This window comes from Lithobates pipiens, unplaced genomic scaffold, assembly GCF_037356315.1.
Source record: "Lithobates pipiens isolate NorthernLeopardFrog02 unplaced genomic scaffold, aLitPip1_a1.2 Scaffold_28, whole genome shotgun sequence".
NCBI classification, from domain to species: domain Eukaryota; kingdom Metazoa; phylum Chordata; class Amphibia; order Anura; family Ranidae; genus Lithobates; species Lithobates pipiens.
Genome location: NW_027507789.1, coordinates 81,269,695 through 81,281,773, shown reverse-complemented (window position 1 = coordinate 81,281,773; position 12,079 = coordinate 81,269,695). Strand labels below are relative to the sequence as shown.

The 12,079-nt window shown below is 50.3% G+C and overlaps 4 pseudogenes; all 4 read left to right on the top strand.

Moving 5' to 3' along the window:
* The first annotated feature begins 343 nt into the window (after window positions 1-343).
* Window positions 344-462, top strand: LOC143936812 (5S ribosomal RNA; annotated as a pseudogene).
* A 604-nt stretch (window positions 463-1,066) lies between these two features.
* Window positions 1,067-1,185, top strand: LOC143937220 (5S ribosomal RNA; annotated as a pseudogene).
* Window positions 1,186-4,582: 3,397 nt separating this feature from the next.
* On the top strand, window positions 4,583-4,701 carry LOC143937388 (5S ribosomal RNA; annotated as a pseudogene).
* Window positions 4,702-4,804: 103 nt separating this feature from the next.
* Window positions 4,805-4,923, top strand: LOC143936709 (5S ribosomal RNA; annotated as a pseudogene).
* Window positions 4,924-12,079: the final 7,156 nt, after the last annotated feature.

Here is a 12,079-nt window from a genome sequence, read left to right as displayed (position 1 = left end):
AAGTTGCCCCCGGTGCGGGAACATGGGGGGAGACATGATGCACATGTTTTGGAGATGCCCGAAGTTGATCCGCTACTGGACAGAGGTGACAGGAACCATTGATCGGGTGGTTGGAACCTCCACCAGGATGGGGGCGAAGTATTGTCTCCTGGGATTAGTTGAAGGAGTTGGAAACTCGGGAAGTAGCCAGATGGCAGTTCTGAGATGCCTATTTCAGGCAAGGAAACTGATTGCCCAGCCCTGCTTAGCCTCCAATGTTGGCAATGACTTGTTTTTTTTCGCTTGTTTCCCAAGATGACCATGTTGGCGTTTGTCAAGATGGTTGAGAGTTCCCGAAGAGATCGCCTATGGCCCCATCACCTTGAAAGTGCCTGATCTTGTCTGATCTCGGAGGCTAAGCATTGTCGGGCCTGATTAGTAACTGGATGGGAGACCAACTGGGAATACCAGGTGCCGTAGGATTCTTTTTATGTTGTTGGCGTTGACATGGGGTTTTTTTTCCGCTTGTTTCCCAAGGTCTTGGCATTTGTCAAGAGGGCTGAGAGAGCCCAAAGAAATCTCCTACGGCCACATCCCCCTGAAAGCGCCCGATCTCATCTGATCTCAGAGGCTAAGCAGGGTCCGGCCTAGATAGTATTAAAGGTGCCGTAGGAATCTTTTTATATTGTTGGCTTTGACCTGTTTTTCTTTCGCTTGTTTCCCAAGGTGACCATTTTAGCATCAGTCAAGAGTTTTGAGTATGTCCCAAAGCGTTCGCCTGAGGTCACATCACCCTGAAAGCGCCCGATCTCAGAGGCTAAGCAGGGTCTGGGTCAGATGGGAGACCGGCAGGGTCTATGTTGTTGGCGTTGACCTTTTTTTTTTCACTTGTTTCCCAAGATCTTGGTATTTGTCAAGAGGGTTGAGAGTGTCTAAATAGAACACCTATGGCCACATCACCCTGAAAGCGCACAATCTCATCTGATCTCGGAGGCCTAGCAGTGTACGGCCTGGTTAATACCTGTATGGGAGACCATCTGTGAATACCAGGTGCCCAACAAGAGGGTTGAGAGTGCCCAAAGAGATCATCTACGGCCCCATCACCCTGAAAGCGCCCAATCTCATCTGATCTCAGAGGCTAAACAGTGTCGGGCCTGTTTAGTACCTGGATGGGAGACTGCCTGGAAATACCAGGTGCCATAGGCTTCTTTTTTTGTTGTTGGCTTTGAACTGTTTTTTTCGCTTGTTTCTCAAGGCGACCATCTTGGCGTTTGTCAAGAGGGTTGGGCGTGTCTTGAAGAGAACGCTTACGGCCACATCACCCTAAAAGCACCCGATCTTGTCTGATTTCAGAGGCTTAGCAGCATCAGGCCTGGTTAGTACCTGGACGGGAGACTGCCTGGGAAGACCAGGTGACATAGAAGGATCTGGCCTGGTTAGTGTCTTGATTGGGAGATCGCCTGGGAATTCCGGATGCCGTAGGATTCTTTTTATGTTGTTGGCTTTGACCTGTTTTTTTTCCCTTGTTTCCCAAGGTGACCATCTTGGCATTTGTCAAGAGGGTTGAGAGTGCACAAAGAAATTGCCTACGGGCACAACACCCTGAAAGCGCCCAATCTCGTTTGGTCTCAGAGGCTAAGCAGGGTTGGGCCTGGTTTGTACCTGGATGAGAGACCTCCTGGGTTTTCCAGATGCCGCAGGCTTCTTTTTATGTTGTTGGCGTTGACTTGTTTTTTTTGTTTGTTTCCGAAAGTGGCCATCTTGGCGTTTGTCAAGAGGGTTGAGCGTGCATTTGATCTCAGAGGCTAAGCAGGGTTGGGACATGGTTAGTACCTGGATGGGAGACCGCCTGGGATTTCTCGATGCCATAGGCTTTAGTTTTAAGTTGTTGGCATTGACTTATTTTTTTATTTTTATTATTCTTTTATTAAGTAGAACAACATAAATATAACAGTCAACCATACAGCATGACCCAGGGTCACAATTACATGCTAACAAAAAATAGGCAGCCAAATATTTCTGGGTTCTCAGAGGGGAGTCCTACAGTTTCATGCAGAAAATAGAGAAACCCCACCTCCGACATGTAGTACAGTATAACTAGTGCAGCTCCGTTCGGACAAATGTAATCATGGAGAACAACTGGGACCACAGCGAGCCAGCTTATCATGACCTACGTGAACTAGAGTAAAATATGAGCTGGTCATGTCCAGAACCCTGGGGTTCTTCTGGGTCCCGAAGGCTAGTAAGGAGACAAGGCATAGTCAAAAGGGAGGACGGGGGAAGAAGAGAGTGCAAAGACGGAGAGAGAGGAGGTGGGGGGATGGCGACGGGGAAAAAAAGAAAAATAAAGACAAAAAGGGAGGGGGGGAATGCCACCCAGGGCAGACATGGCCTACGTAGGTAAACGTTAGATGTTCAGTCGTTTTCTGGGACGGAGGCACTGCTCACCTCCCGAATGTAGTCTCGAGTACCAGTGAAATACCTCCAGGGCCTCCATGTAACACTAAATGCCTCTTCAGTGTTGTGAAGGGTGGCGGTCAATTCTTCCATCCGGAGAATATGATTGACTTTGGAATACCACAGCACCTTGGATGGGGGCTGAGGCTGCCTCCACAGTGCGGGAATGCAGGCCCGGGCGGCATTCAGGAGTTGCATTGTGAGGGTTTTTTTGTATTTTCGAACAGGCTGTTCGGTCAAGTGTAGAAGGCACGCTACTGGGAACCCAAAAGTTCCTCAAGGTCGGGCATGCCCAGAAAAGGTGTCCCATGGTCCCCATATCTGAATTTCACCTCCAACAAACATCCGGGATCGATCTATCCATTTTATTCAGAAGGTATGGGACTCTATACCAGCGTGAGACTATCTTGTATCTTGATATTGGTTTGCGATGGAAGCTTTATGTACTAAGGTCAGGATCTTCCCTATCTGTTGTGGGGTAAATGTGATGCCTAAGTCCCTCTCCCATTTGTGGATAAATGGTGGGGGTCGACTCCTCCTCCTGACTACTCAATAGTTTGTACAGGAGGGAGAGGGTGTGTCGCACAGGTTCCCTTTTGTGACAGATGGATTCATAGGGTGTCAGGTCTCTAGGAGTGTAGGGGGCCCTTTGTATGGCCAGAAGAAAGTGACAAAGTTTATAAGCACTAAACAAGTCAAGCGGAGGGTCAGAAAGCTCGGCGACAGTTTGCGTGGTCGGGAGCCCTCCCGTGGGCCACACCTCTCCCAGATGCTGTTTCCCCACCACTGTCAACTGTCGCAGTTTCTTGTTGGTAAATCCCGGTGGGAAGTCTGGATTACCTATAACCGGAGTCATTGGTGATGGCAGGGGAGCAATGTGTGTGCAGCGGAACAACCTCCGCACAACAGCCAACCTAGCTCCCACTACGGGGTGACCTCTGAGGTCTTTTGGTAGGGAGGACAGGAGCCACGGGGAGGTCAATAGGGGAATGGATCCATCCTCAATCTCCATCTCCACCCACTGCTTGTGTGGGCCATTACAATGCCAATCAACGACTCTCTCTAGCAGAGTCACTCTGTAGTATTGTCTGAGATCTGGGACGCCCAGACCCCCCTTGTCCTTTGGTCTGGCAAGCAATTGCAAACGGGCTTTGGGTAGTTTGCGCGCCCAAATAAAGTCCCGGAGCAGCACCTGCAGTCGTCTGAAAAAAATTGGGGGTAACCGGATCGGTAATGTCTGGAACATGTATAAGATCCGAGGGAGGGCCATCATTTTGAATGCATTACAGCGCCCGAACCAGGTCAGTGTTAAACCATGCCAGTTTCCCAAATCAGATTTCAGTCTATCCAGGAGAGGAACAAAATTAAGCAGGTACAATTGCGCTAAATCCGCTGCGATGTTAACGTATAGATTTTTCAGCCCAGTAGAATGGAAAAGAGGTGCGGAGCCTCTTGGCCTCACCATCCGGGACCGATATATTCAATACAGCCGACTTGGCGCAATTGTTTTTATAGTTTGATAGGCTGCCGTGTCGCTGTAGAGACGCAAGTATTTTGGGAAGCAAAATGTGTGGATTGGAGACGGAAAAAATTAGATCGTCAGCGTACGCCGCAATTTTGTGGTGTGCCGAGGGTTTGGATATGCCAGTAATATTCGGGTCATTCCAAACGTGACACATAAGTGGTTCCAGTGTCAGAATTAAAATTAGGGGAGACAGAGACCACCCCTGCCTCGTCCCATTAGTGATGGGGAAAGAGTCCGAGCACCACTCGGTCACCCGTACCGCTGCCGATGGCGTGGAGTAAAGCGACATTACCCAGCTCATCATGTTGGGGCCAAGACCTATATGTTCCAGGGTGGCCTGCATAAAGTGCCAAGGTGACCATCTTGGCGTTTGTCAAGAGGGTTGAAAGTGCCTGAAGAGATTGCCTACGGGCACATCACCCTGAAAGCACCCGATCTCGTTTGATGTTGGAGGCTAATAGAGTCGGGCCTTGTTAGTACCTGGATGGGAGCCCGCCTGGGAATACCAGGTGTCGTAGACTTCTTTTTATGTTGTTGGCGTTGACCTGTTTTTTTTTCGCTTATTTCCCAAAGTGACCATCTTGGTGTTTGTCAAGAGGGTTGAGAGTGCCTGAAGAGATTGCCTATGGCCACATCACTCTGAAAGCACCCAATCTCATCTGATCTTGGAGGCTAAGAAGAGTCGGGCCTGGTTAGTACCTGGATGGGAGACCACCTGGGATTACCAGTTATTGTAGGCTTCTTTTTATGTTGTTGGCGTTGATTCGTTTTCTTTTTTTTGCTTGTTTCCCAAGGTGACCATCTTGGCATTTGTCAAGAGGGTTGAGAGTGCCCAAAGAGATCGCTTACAGCAGCATCACCCTGAAAGAGCCCAATCTCGTCTGATCTCGGATGCTAAACAGTGTCGGGCCTGGTTAGTACCTGGATGGGAGACCGCCTGGGAATACCAGGTGCCATAGGCTTCTGTTTTTTTTGTTTTTTTATTTAGTAGTATGCCACATACAATGCAAAGGCAACTTCACAGAATGTGTGATACAAATAGTTACAAACAAATGATCATATTGCATGGATATCAGAGCCAATGGTAAGACGTCTGAGGAAAATAGCACGTGTACAGCTTTGCGGTCATATCAAGATGAGATTAAAGCTCCATCTCGTTGGGATCCTCTACCACTTAAAATATTATTGATACTAGCCCTGCTACCCTCGAAGAGTTTAGATATCCATAGATAGGGGAAGAGTATTGTGTAGTAGTCAAATGGGGTCGGAACATACCATTTTCTTTTCCCTTTTTTGAGTTAAGAAGGGAAATAGTAGAACTGAAAGGAGGGAGAAGGGGAAAGAGAAGATTGGGGAAGGAAATGGCAGAAAAGGAAAAGAAGGGGTAAGGGGGTGTCGTGGGTAGAGTGGATAGGATGGGGTCCCCTCCCAGGGAGCAAGAGACGCCCTCGGCTCACCAGCTCATCAGCTGTCCAACGTTTGGAACAGCGATCTCCAACGATCACCATGAGCTTACTATGTCTCGCGGAGGTATTCTTCCGAAAAGCGAAACTGGGTCCAGTAGAACCATCTGTTCCCATGCTCCTCCGTTTTATCCCTCATTGTGGCAGTCAGGTCTTCCATTCGTTCAATATCATTTACCCTTGCGAACCACTGGGTCACCATTGGAGCAGATTGCTCTTTCCACTGACTTGGGATGCAGGCCCTAGCTGCATTGAGGAGATGTTTAAGTAAGGACTTATGATAACGCTTTCTCGACATAGGAGTTAGATTGAGAAGAACTGCTGCGGGATCATTGGCTAAGGAAATGTCTGTGAACTTGTGGATGAGTCTCAGGACAGGCTGCCAGAATGTTTGTAATTTAGGGCTTTCCCAGAAAATGTGGAGAATGGGGCCACATTTGGTCCACAGCGACAGCAGCGGTCAGATTGACCGGGGAATATTTTGGCCAACACCACCGGTGTACGATACCAGCGTGTGATCAGCTTATATGAGATCTCCTGACATTTACTGCAGAGTGACGACTTTTGGGCGAAAAAGAGTATTCTGTCCTTCTGTGGTTTGGAGAATGTAGTTTGTAAGTCCCTTTTCCATTTAGCTAGGAAGGGTGGATCCGTGGAGGATTGTGCGTCTGTCAGGATTTGGTAGGACCTAGAGAGGGAACCACGAACTGGGCCATCATCCAGGCAAAGTTCCTCGAAGGGGTGGAATTGTCTAGAGAAGAACGAATGGTTAGGTAGTGATCCGAGGAAATGGATTAGCTGTCTAGCTCTCCAGCTATCCAATGCAACAGGTACTTGCTCTAGCAGTATGGTCCCCATGGGAATCAAGCCCGTGGGTCCAAGAAATAGGGCTGCTCTCAGAAGCCCTTTCGGGGCTTGCCTGGTAAAGGCCTGGTCAGACAGGCCCGGAGGGAATCTAGGATGTCCAATAATTGGGGTCATAGGAGAAGGGAAGTTAGTCAGGTGGGAAAGGTGAAAAAAACTATCCATCTCGGCGAGCGAGGGGCCAATTAACGGGTGAGTAGTCACACAGGGCTCCAATGGCCTCCCCGCCCAAGGCAGACCAGCCAGTGGAACCCGCGCCATCTCCTGCTCTAGCTTGACCCATAGCTTCAGTTCCCCATGCCGGTGTCTTATCACATATGGTCCCCCATCGGATAGTGTCCGCTGTGTACTGCGCATTCCGAAAATTGCCGAGCATGAACGGCGCCTGCGCACTGAGTCCAGGTTCTATCCCCACTATCCAAGTGGACATAGAGTAAGAATATAAAAGAGCCGAGCGCAGCGAGGCAAAGCCCGAAGCGTGGCGAGCGAAGCTCGCCTGCAAGGGACCCTCTAATATTCACAACCCTATGTCCGCTTGGATGGTGGGGCTACCACCTCCACTCACCGCGCAGGCGGCGTTCAGCTTTGGAGATTTTCCGAAGCTTCGTCTGCTCCGTACTGTGCATGCGCAGTACGGCGCGGACACTATATCATGACCGGACAGTATATGGCAGAACACCGGCACCTGTCAACCACCGGTGTCATGTGCGTCGCTGTGTAATATAGAGCAGGGTCCGGGAAGCCAATACCTCCCCGCAATTTCGGTCGCAATAGCATTGCCCTACCAATACGCATATGTTTTCCGCGCCAGAGGAACTTGATAAAGATTGAGCGAACCGCATGAAAGAAAGTCTGGGGTATTTTGATAGGTAAGGCTTGTAGTAGATACAGAAGTCGTGGCATCGTGTTCATCTTCAACACATTACAGCGTCCGAACCATGACAGAGCTAGTGGGTCCCATCTTTTAAGGTCCGCTGTAAGCCCATAGGCTTCTTTTTATGTTGTTGGCTTTGACCTGTTTTTTTTGCTTGTTTCTCAAGGCGACCATCTTGGCGTTTGTCAAGAGGGTTGGGCGTGTCTTGAAGAGAACGCTTACGGCCACATCAACCTGAAAGCACCCAATGTCGTCTGATTTCAGAGGCTAAGCAGCGTCAGGCCTGGTTAGTACCTGGATGGGAGACTCCCTGGGAAGACCAGGTGCCATAGAAGGATCTGGTCTGGTTAGTGACTTTTTTTTATTTTTAATTCTTTATTTACGGATTGCAGGTAATACAGAGACAAACTGTAAAAGACATAGATCCCTCAGTTTTCCAGGTTAACAAAAATACATAGTTAATACTTTGTGGGGGACCGGGGGAAACCTAACAACTTATGTCAGCAGCAGCCCCAGCCGTGGCTAGGCCACCACATTATCCCACTCTAATGATCTGGCACCCCAGTGTCTACTTATAAACCAGGGCAGTCCCCGGGGCGATCCCCCTCAAGGCCCAAACTGAGGGGCCTCTAACATCGGTCACCTTCATTCTACTGGTCAAAGAGCTCAGCCGGGACCACCCCGAGGGCCGCCAACCCCTGGCTGGGAAATCGAGGGAACAAAACGAAAAGATCCTTGCAATCACCATGTATTTTAATTATACTTGGGAGTTAGGGGGTAGGGAAAGAGGGGGGAGCAAATGGGCAGGAGAAGGGTATGGGGGTAGAAAGAATGAAAGTTATAGGGGGCTAACAGTGCTACGAGGCAGACGGGGGAGAGAGTGAACCAGGGTGGTATACGAGAAGGGAGAGAAAGAAAGAGGACTCCGATGGGTTCCCGCGACCGGACCCTTCCCTCTATACACGTGCCAGAGCCTACAGATAGGATCTGTATGCATCGGAAAACCTGAACAGGCTCCAAGACAACCAACGAGCAGTGTGCTCTTCCTCCCTGTCGCCTAACGCTGATGTGAGCTGTTCCATACGGTAGATGTCGCAAACTCTTGCAAACCAGTGAGACTTCAGTGGAGCGGCCTGCTGTTTCCACATGCTAGGTATACATGCCTTGGCCCCACTCAGAAGATGTTTTAAGAGAGATTTATGGTACTTCTTGCTCGAGAGTGGGGTCAGATTGAGGAAGATCGCAGCTGCGTTGTTCTGGAGATCAATAGCCGTGAGGTCAAAAATGATATTGAGAACCTGTCTCCAGAAATGGGCCAGTTGAGGGCATTCCCAGAAGATATGTAGTAACGTGCCGGCTTGTTCACCGCATCTCCAGCACAAAGGGCTGTGACCGGGAAACATAGCCGCCAGGACAGTGGGGGTCCTGTACCATCGGGTCAAAATTTTATAAGCTATTTCCTGGTATTTACTACATAGGGATGACTTGTGCGCAAAAAGAAGCATGCGGTTCTTCTGGTCTGGCGAGAGCCGGACATGCAGGTCTCGCTCCCATTTTTCCACGAACACCAGGTTACCCTGGGAGAGTTGGTCCAGTAGGATGCGATATGACAGGGAAAGAGACCCTCGGGTCGGTTCCTCTCCTGAGCATACCTCCTCAAACGATGTTAGGGGTCTGCGGAATTCGCCACTGTTTGGCAAAGATTTCAAGAAGTGGGAGAGTTGGGCAAGCTTCCACTGTCCCAGGGCCGTGGTTGCTAACGCCTCGTACATAGTGGAGACCGCTGTCCACGTCCTAGGGCCAAGAAAAGAAGAGGCCCGCACAAGGTCCCGGTCAGGGTCGAGGCGGAAAGACTTTTCCGTCATGCCGGGTTCTAAGCGTGGGTGTCCAATAATAGGAGTCATGGGCGAAGGGAAACTGGGCACGCCCGTCAGGGTAAAATATCTGTCTAGCTCTTGTAACGTTGGCTCAATGAGTGGGTGTGCCCACGTCGCTCCCGACCAGCCCGGTCCACTCCAGGGCAAACCCTCAAGTGGAAATGGTACGGATTCACGCTCCAGACGAACCCACAGCTTATCCTTCAGGTGTCTGCACCAGTCAACTACTCTGTTCATGTGCACCGCCGTATATTACCATGCCGGATCTGGGAGGCCAATCCCTCCCTTGTCTTTTGGTCTGAGCAGTAATGTTCGGCTGAGTCTTGGAGGCCTGCCCTGCCATACGTATCGAATAAAGATGGAGCGCATGGCTTTAAAAAATGATTGGGGGATTTTTATCGGTAAGGCTTGTAATAGATACAAGAGTCTGGGCATTACATTCATTTTGAGCACATTGCATCTCCCAAACCAAGAGGTCGCCAACTTTGACCACCTCTCTAGATCTACGGCAACATTTTTTAGAAGCGGCTGGAAATTCAATTGGAAAATCAGATGTGGGTCCGGGGGAACCAGCGACGGGAGGTTTGCCGAAGCTAGGTACTCGTCAATGGCCGCTGTGCCGGCCTGGAGGGCGTCTCCTGAGTCCCGGGGGTGCAAGTTATAAAGGGCTTCATAGAAAGATCGGAAACACTCCGCTATCTCCCGTGAATCATGAAGCTTGGCACCCGAAGGGGAGGTTATGGTTGGAATGAAGGACGCGTTGCGTTGGGCACGCAGGGAGTTCGCTAGGGACCTACTACACTTGACTCCATATTCATAATACGTCCTGCGGACCCACATGAGTCTGGTTCTAGCCTGAAAGAGAGAGAAATCTCTGATTTGTTCTCTAAGATCTCTCACCTCCACCTCCAGCGCAGCAGTCGGCTGGGATTTGTGTCGTTGTTCACACGCATGCAACTTGGCAATAAGTTTGGAGAGAGCCTCAGTTTTGGCCACTTTGAGTCTATGACCATGTTTAATAAGAATGCCCCTAATGTAGCATTTATGAGCCGCCCATAACATGAGGGGGTTGGAAACAGAATCACGGTTATGATCAAAGTAACTTTCTAATTCCCTAAGCAGGTCTGCGTGGGTCTCAGGGTCCTTCAGGAGAGACTCGTTCAGTCTCCACCAGGACTGACCACGCGACTCCTGTTGTAGCTTCAGCATCAAAGAAATCGGGGCATGGTCAGACAGGGCTATGTGGCCTATCTGAGCGTCTGTGACCGCCGGGATAGCATTGTGGGCGACTAAAAACATATCTATACGTGAGTAAGAACCACGAGCGGTGGAAAAGAACGTATAGTCCCTATCCTGTGGGTGAAGCGTACGCCACACATCGATCAGTCGGTGGGAGTGTAGCAGGTCTCTTATGTGTGAACGCGTTCTCGCAGAAATCGCAAAGGTGCCCGATGATGAGTCTCTGCGGGGGTCCAAGGTGAGGTTAAAGTCCCCCCCAATGATCAAAGTACCCTCTGAGAATGCAGCCAGGGCATCCAAGGATGCTTCTAAGGCCGGCAGCTGGTCCACATTCGGCATGTATAGGTTGGCAAGAGTAAAAGTTTGCGAGTGGAGAGTTCCCTTAATGAAGAGATATCTCCCTTCACTATCGGCTTGGACAGCTAACAGGCGCCACGGCAAGTTTTTAGCAAGAAGAACACACACTCCTCTCGATTTGGAAGTAGGGGACGTGCTGTGGTGGGCCAGGGGGAAGTGCTTACTATAAAGCCGTGGTATTTGGTCTGTCCTGAAATGGGTCTCCTGGAGGAAAACTATTTGGGGCTTCATCCGCCACAATTCTGTTAGGCAGCTGGACCTTTTTTCAGGTACATTCAGCCCTTTCACATTACAGGAAACCAGCTTCAGGGCCATGACGGCAGTGGTACCCGGCCGGCGGTCCCCACCAGAGTCAGTAGTAGATATAGAGTTCAAGCACAGAGGAAGAGGAGGAGAAAAAGGAAAAGCAGTAACGAAGCGGAGAAGGTCCGGAGTTAGTAGGGAGGAGGAGGGTAGGAGGGGTGGGGATAGATCGGGGAATTGCTAAAGCTCCTATCGGAGAGAACCTGCCGGTTAGGGCAGAGGGGCCTAGTGGGGGAAGAGGTAAGGCACTGCAGAGGGAGGAACTCGTCGGTGCAGTACCCCTCCAGCATCCCATGGTCCATGCAGTCGCAATCGGGCGTGCACGGAGCTTCTTTGGCATCTTAACTACGACATCAAACGCATTATAGAACATCACTGCAGCAGGTATCGGGCAGTTAACAACAGTAGAACAGTGCATAATTAGACCAACATATTAAACTTTTCAACACAGAGTATAGATAACTTTATACCACCCAGGCACCCACCCCTCCCCCTCCCCCAGAAAAAAAAAAAAGGAAAAAAAGGGGGGGGGGAGGAGGAGAGGGGGAGGGAGCAGGAACGCCGCCCAGGGGCACCCGGGGGCACCACCAGGCAGTCCAAAAACACAAAGAGCGCCGAGACTAGGGCACCTGTAGATAAACAGTAACGAGAATGGTGAACAGTACCGCCAATAACTCAGGGCTTCGTCCAGGAAGCGCAGTGTCCAACTCTGTTCTTCCAATGTCCTTCCTCTCCCCTAGCTGGGGCGCTGGGAACAATGGCCCGTGGCATGGTAAACAACACAAAGCTGGATACTCCAGCCGTCTATGTTGGTAGAGAAAAAGAAAACAAAAAAAAAAGGGTATAACACAGGAATAACGGAAAATTACTGTACTCTCTCAGGGTTCACGATCTTGAGGGGCCTGCGATCTCTGATGTTGGGATCGACGGTGGCGTCTCACTCTCTGTTGCCTGGTTGAGGGGTTGTTCGTCGGGGCCACTGCTCCCTGGGGGACAACAGGAGCCAACCAGTCGGGGACCTGAACCGAGGGCAGGCCCAAAGCCTCCAGAAAGGACGGGACCTCCGAAGGGTGTCGTAGCGCAAGGGGCCTCCCATTTTTGCGCACTATAAGGTGAAACGGATGGCCCCACTTGTATGGAA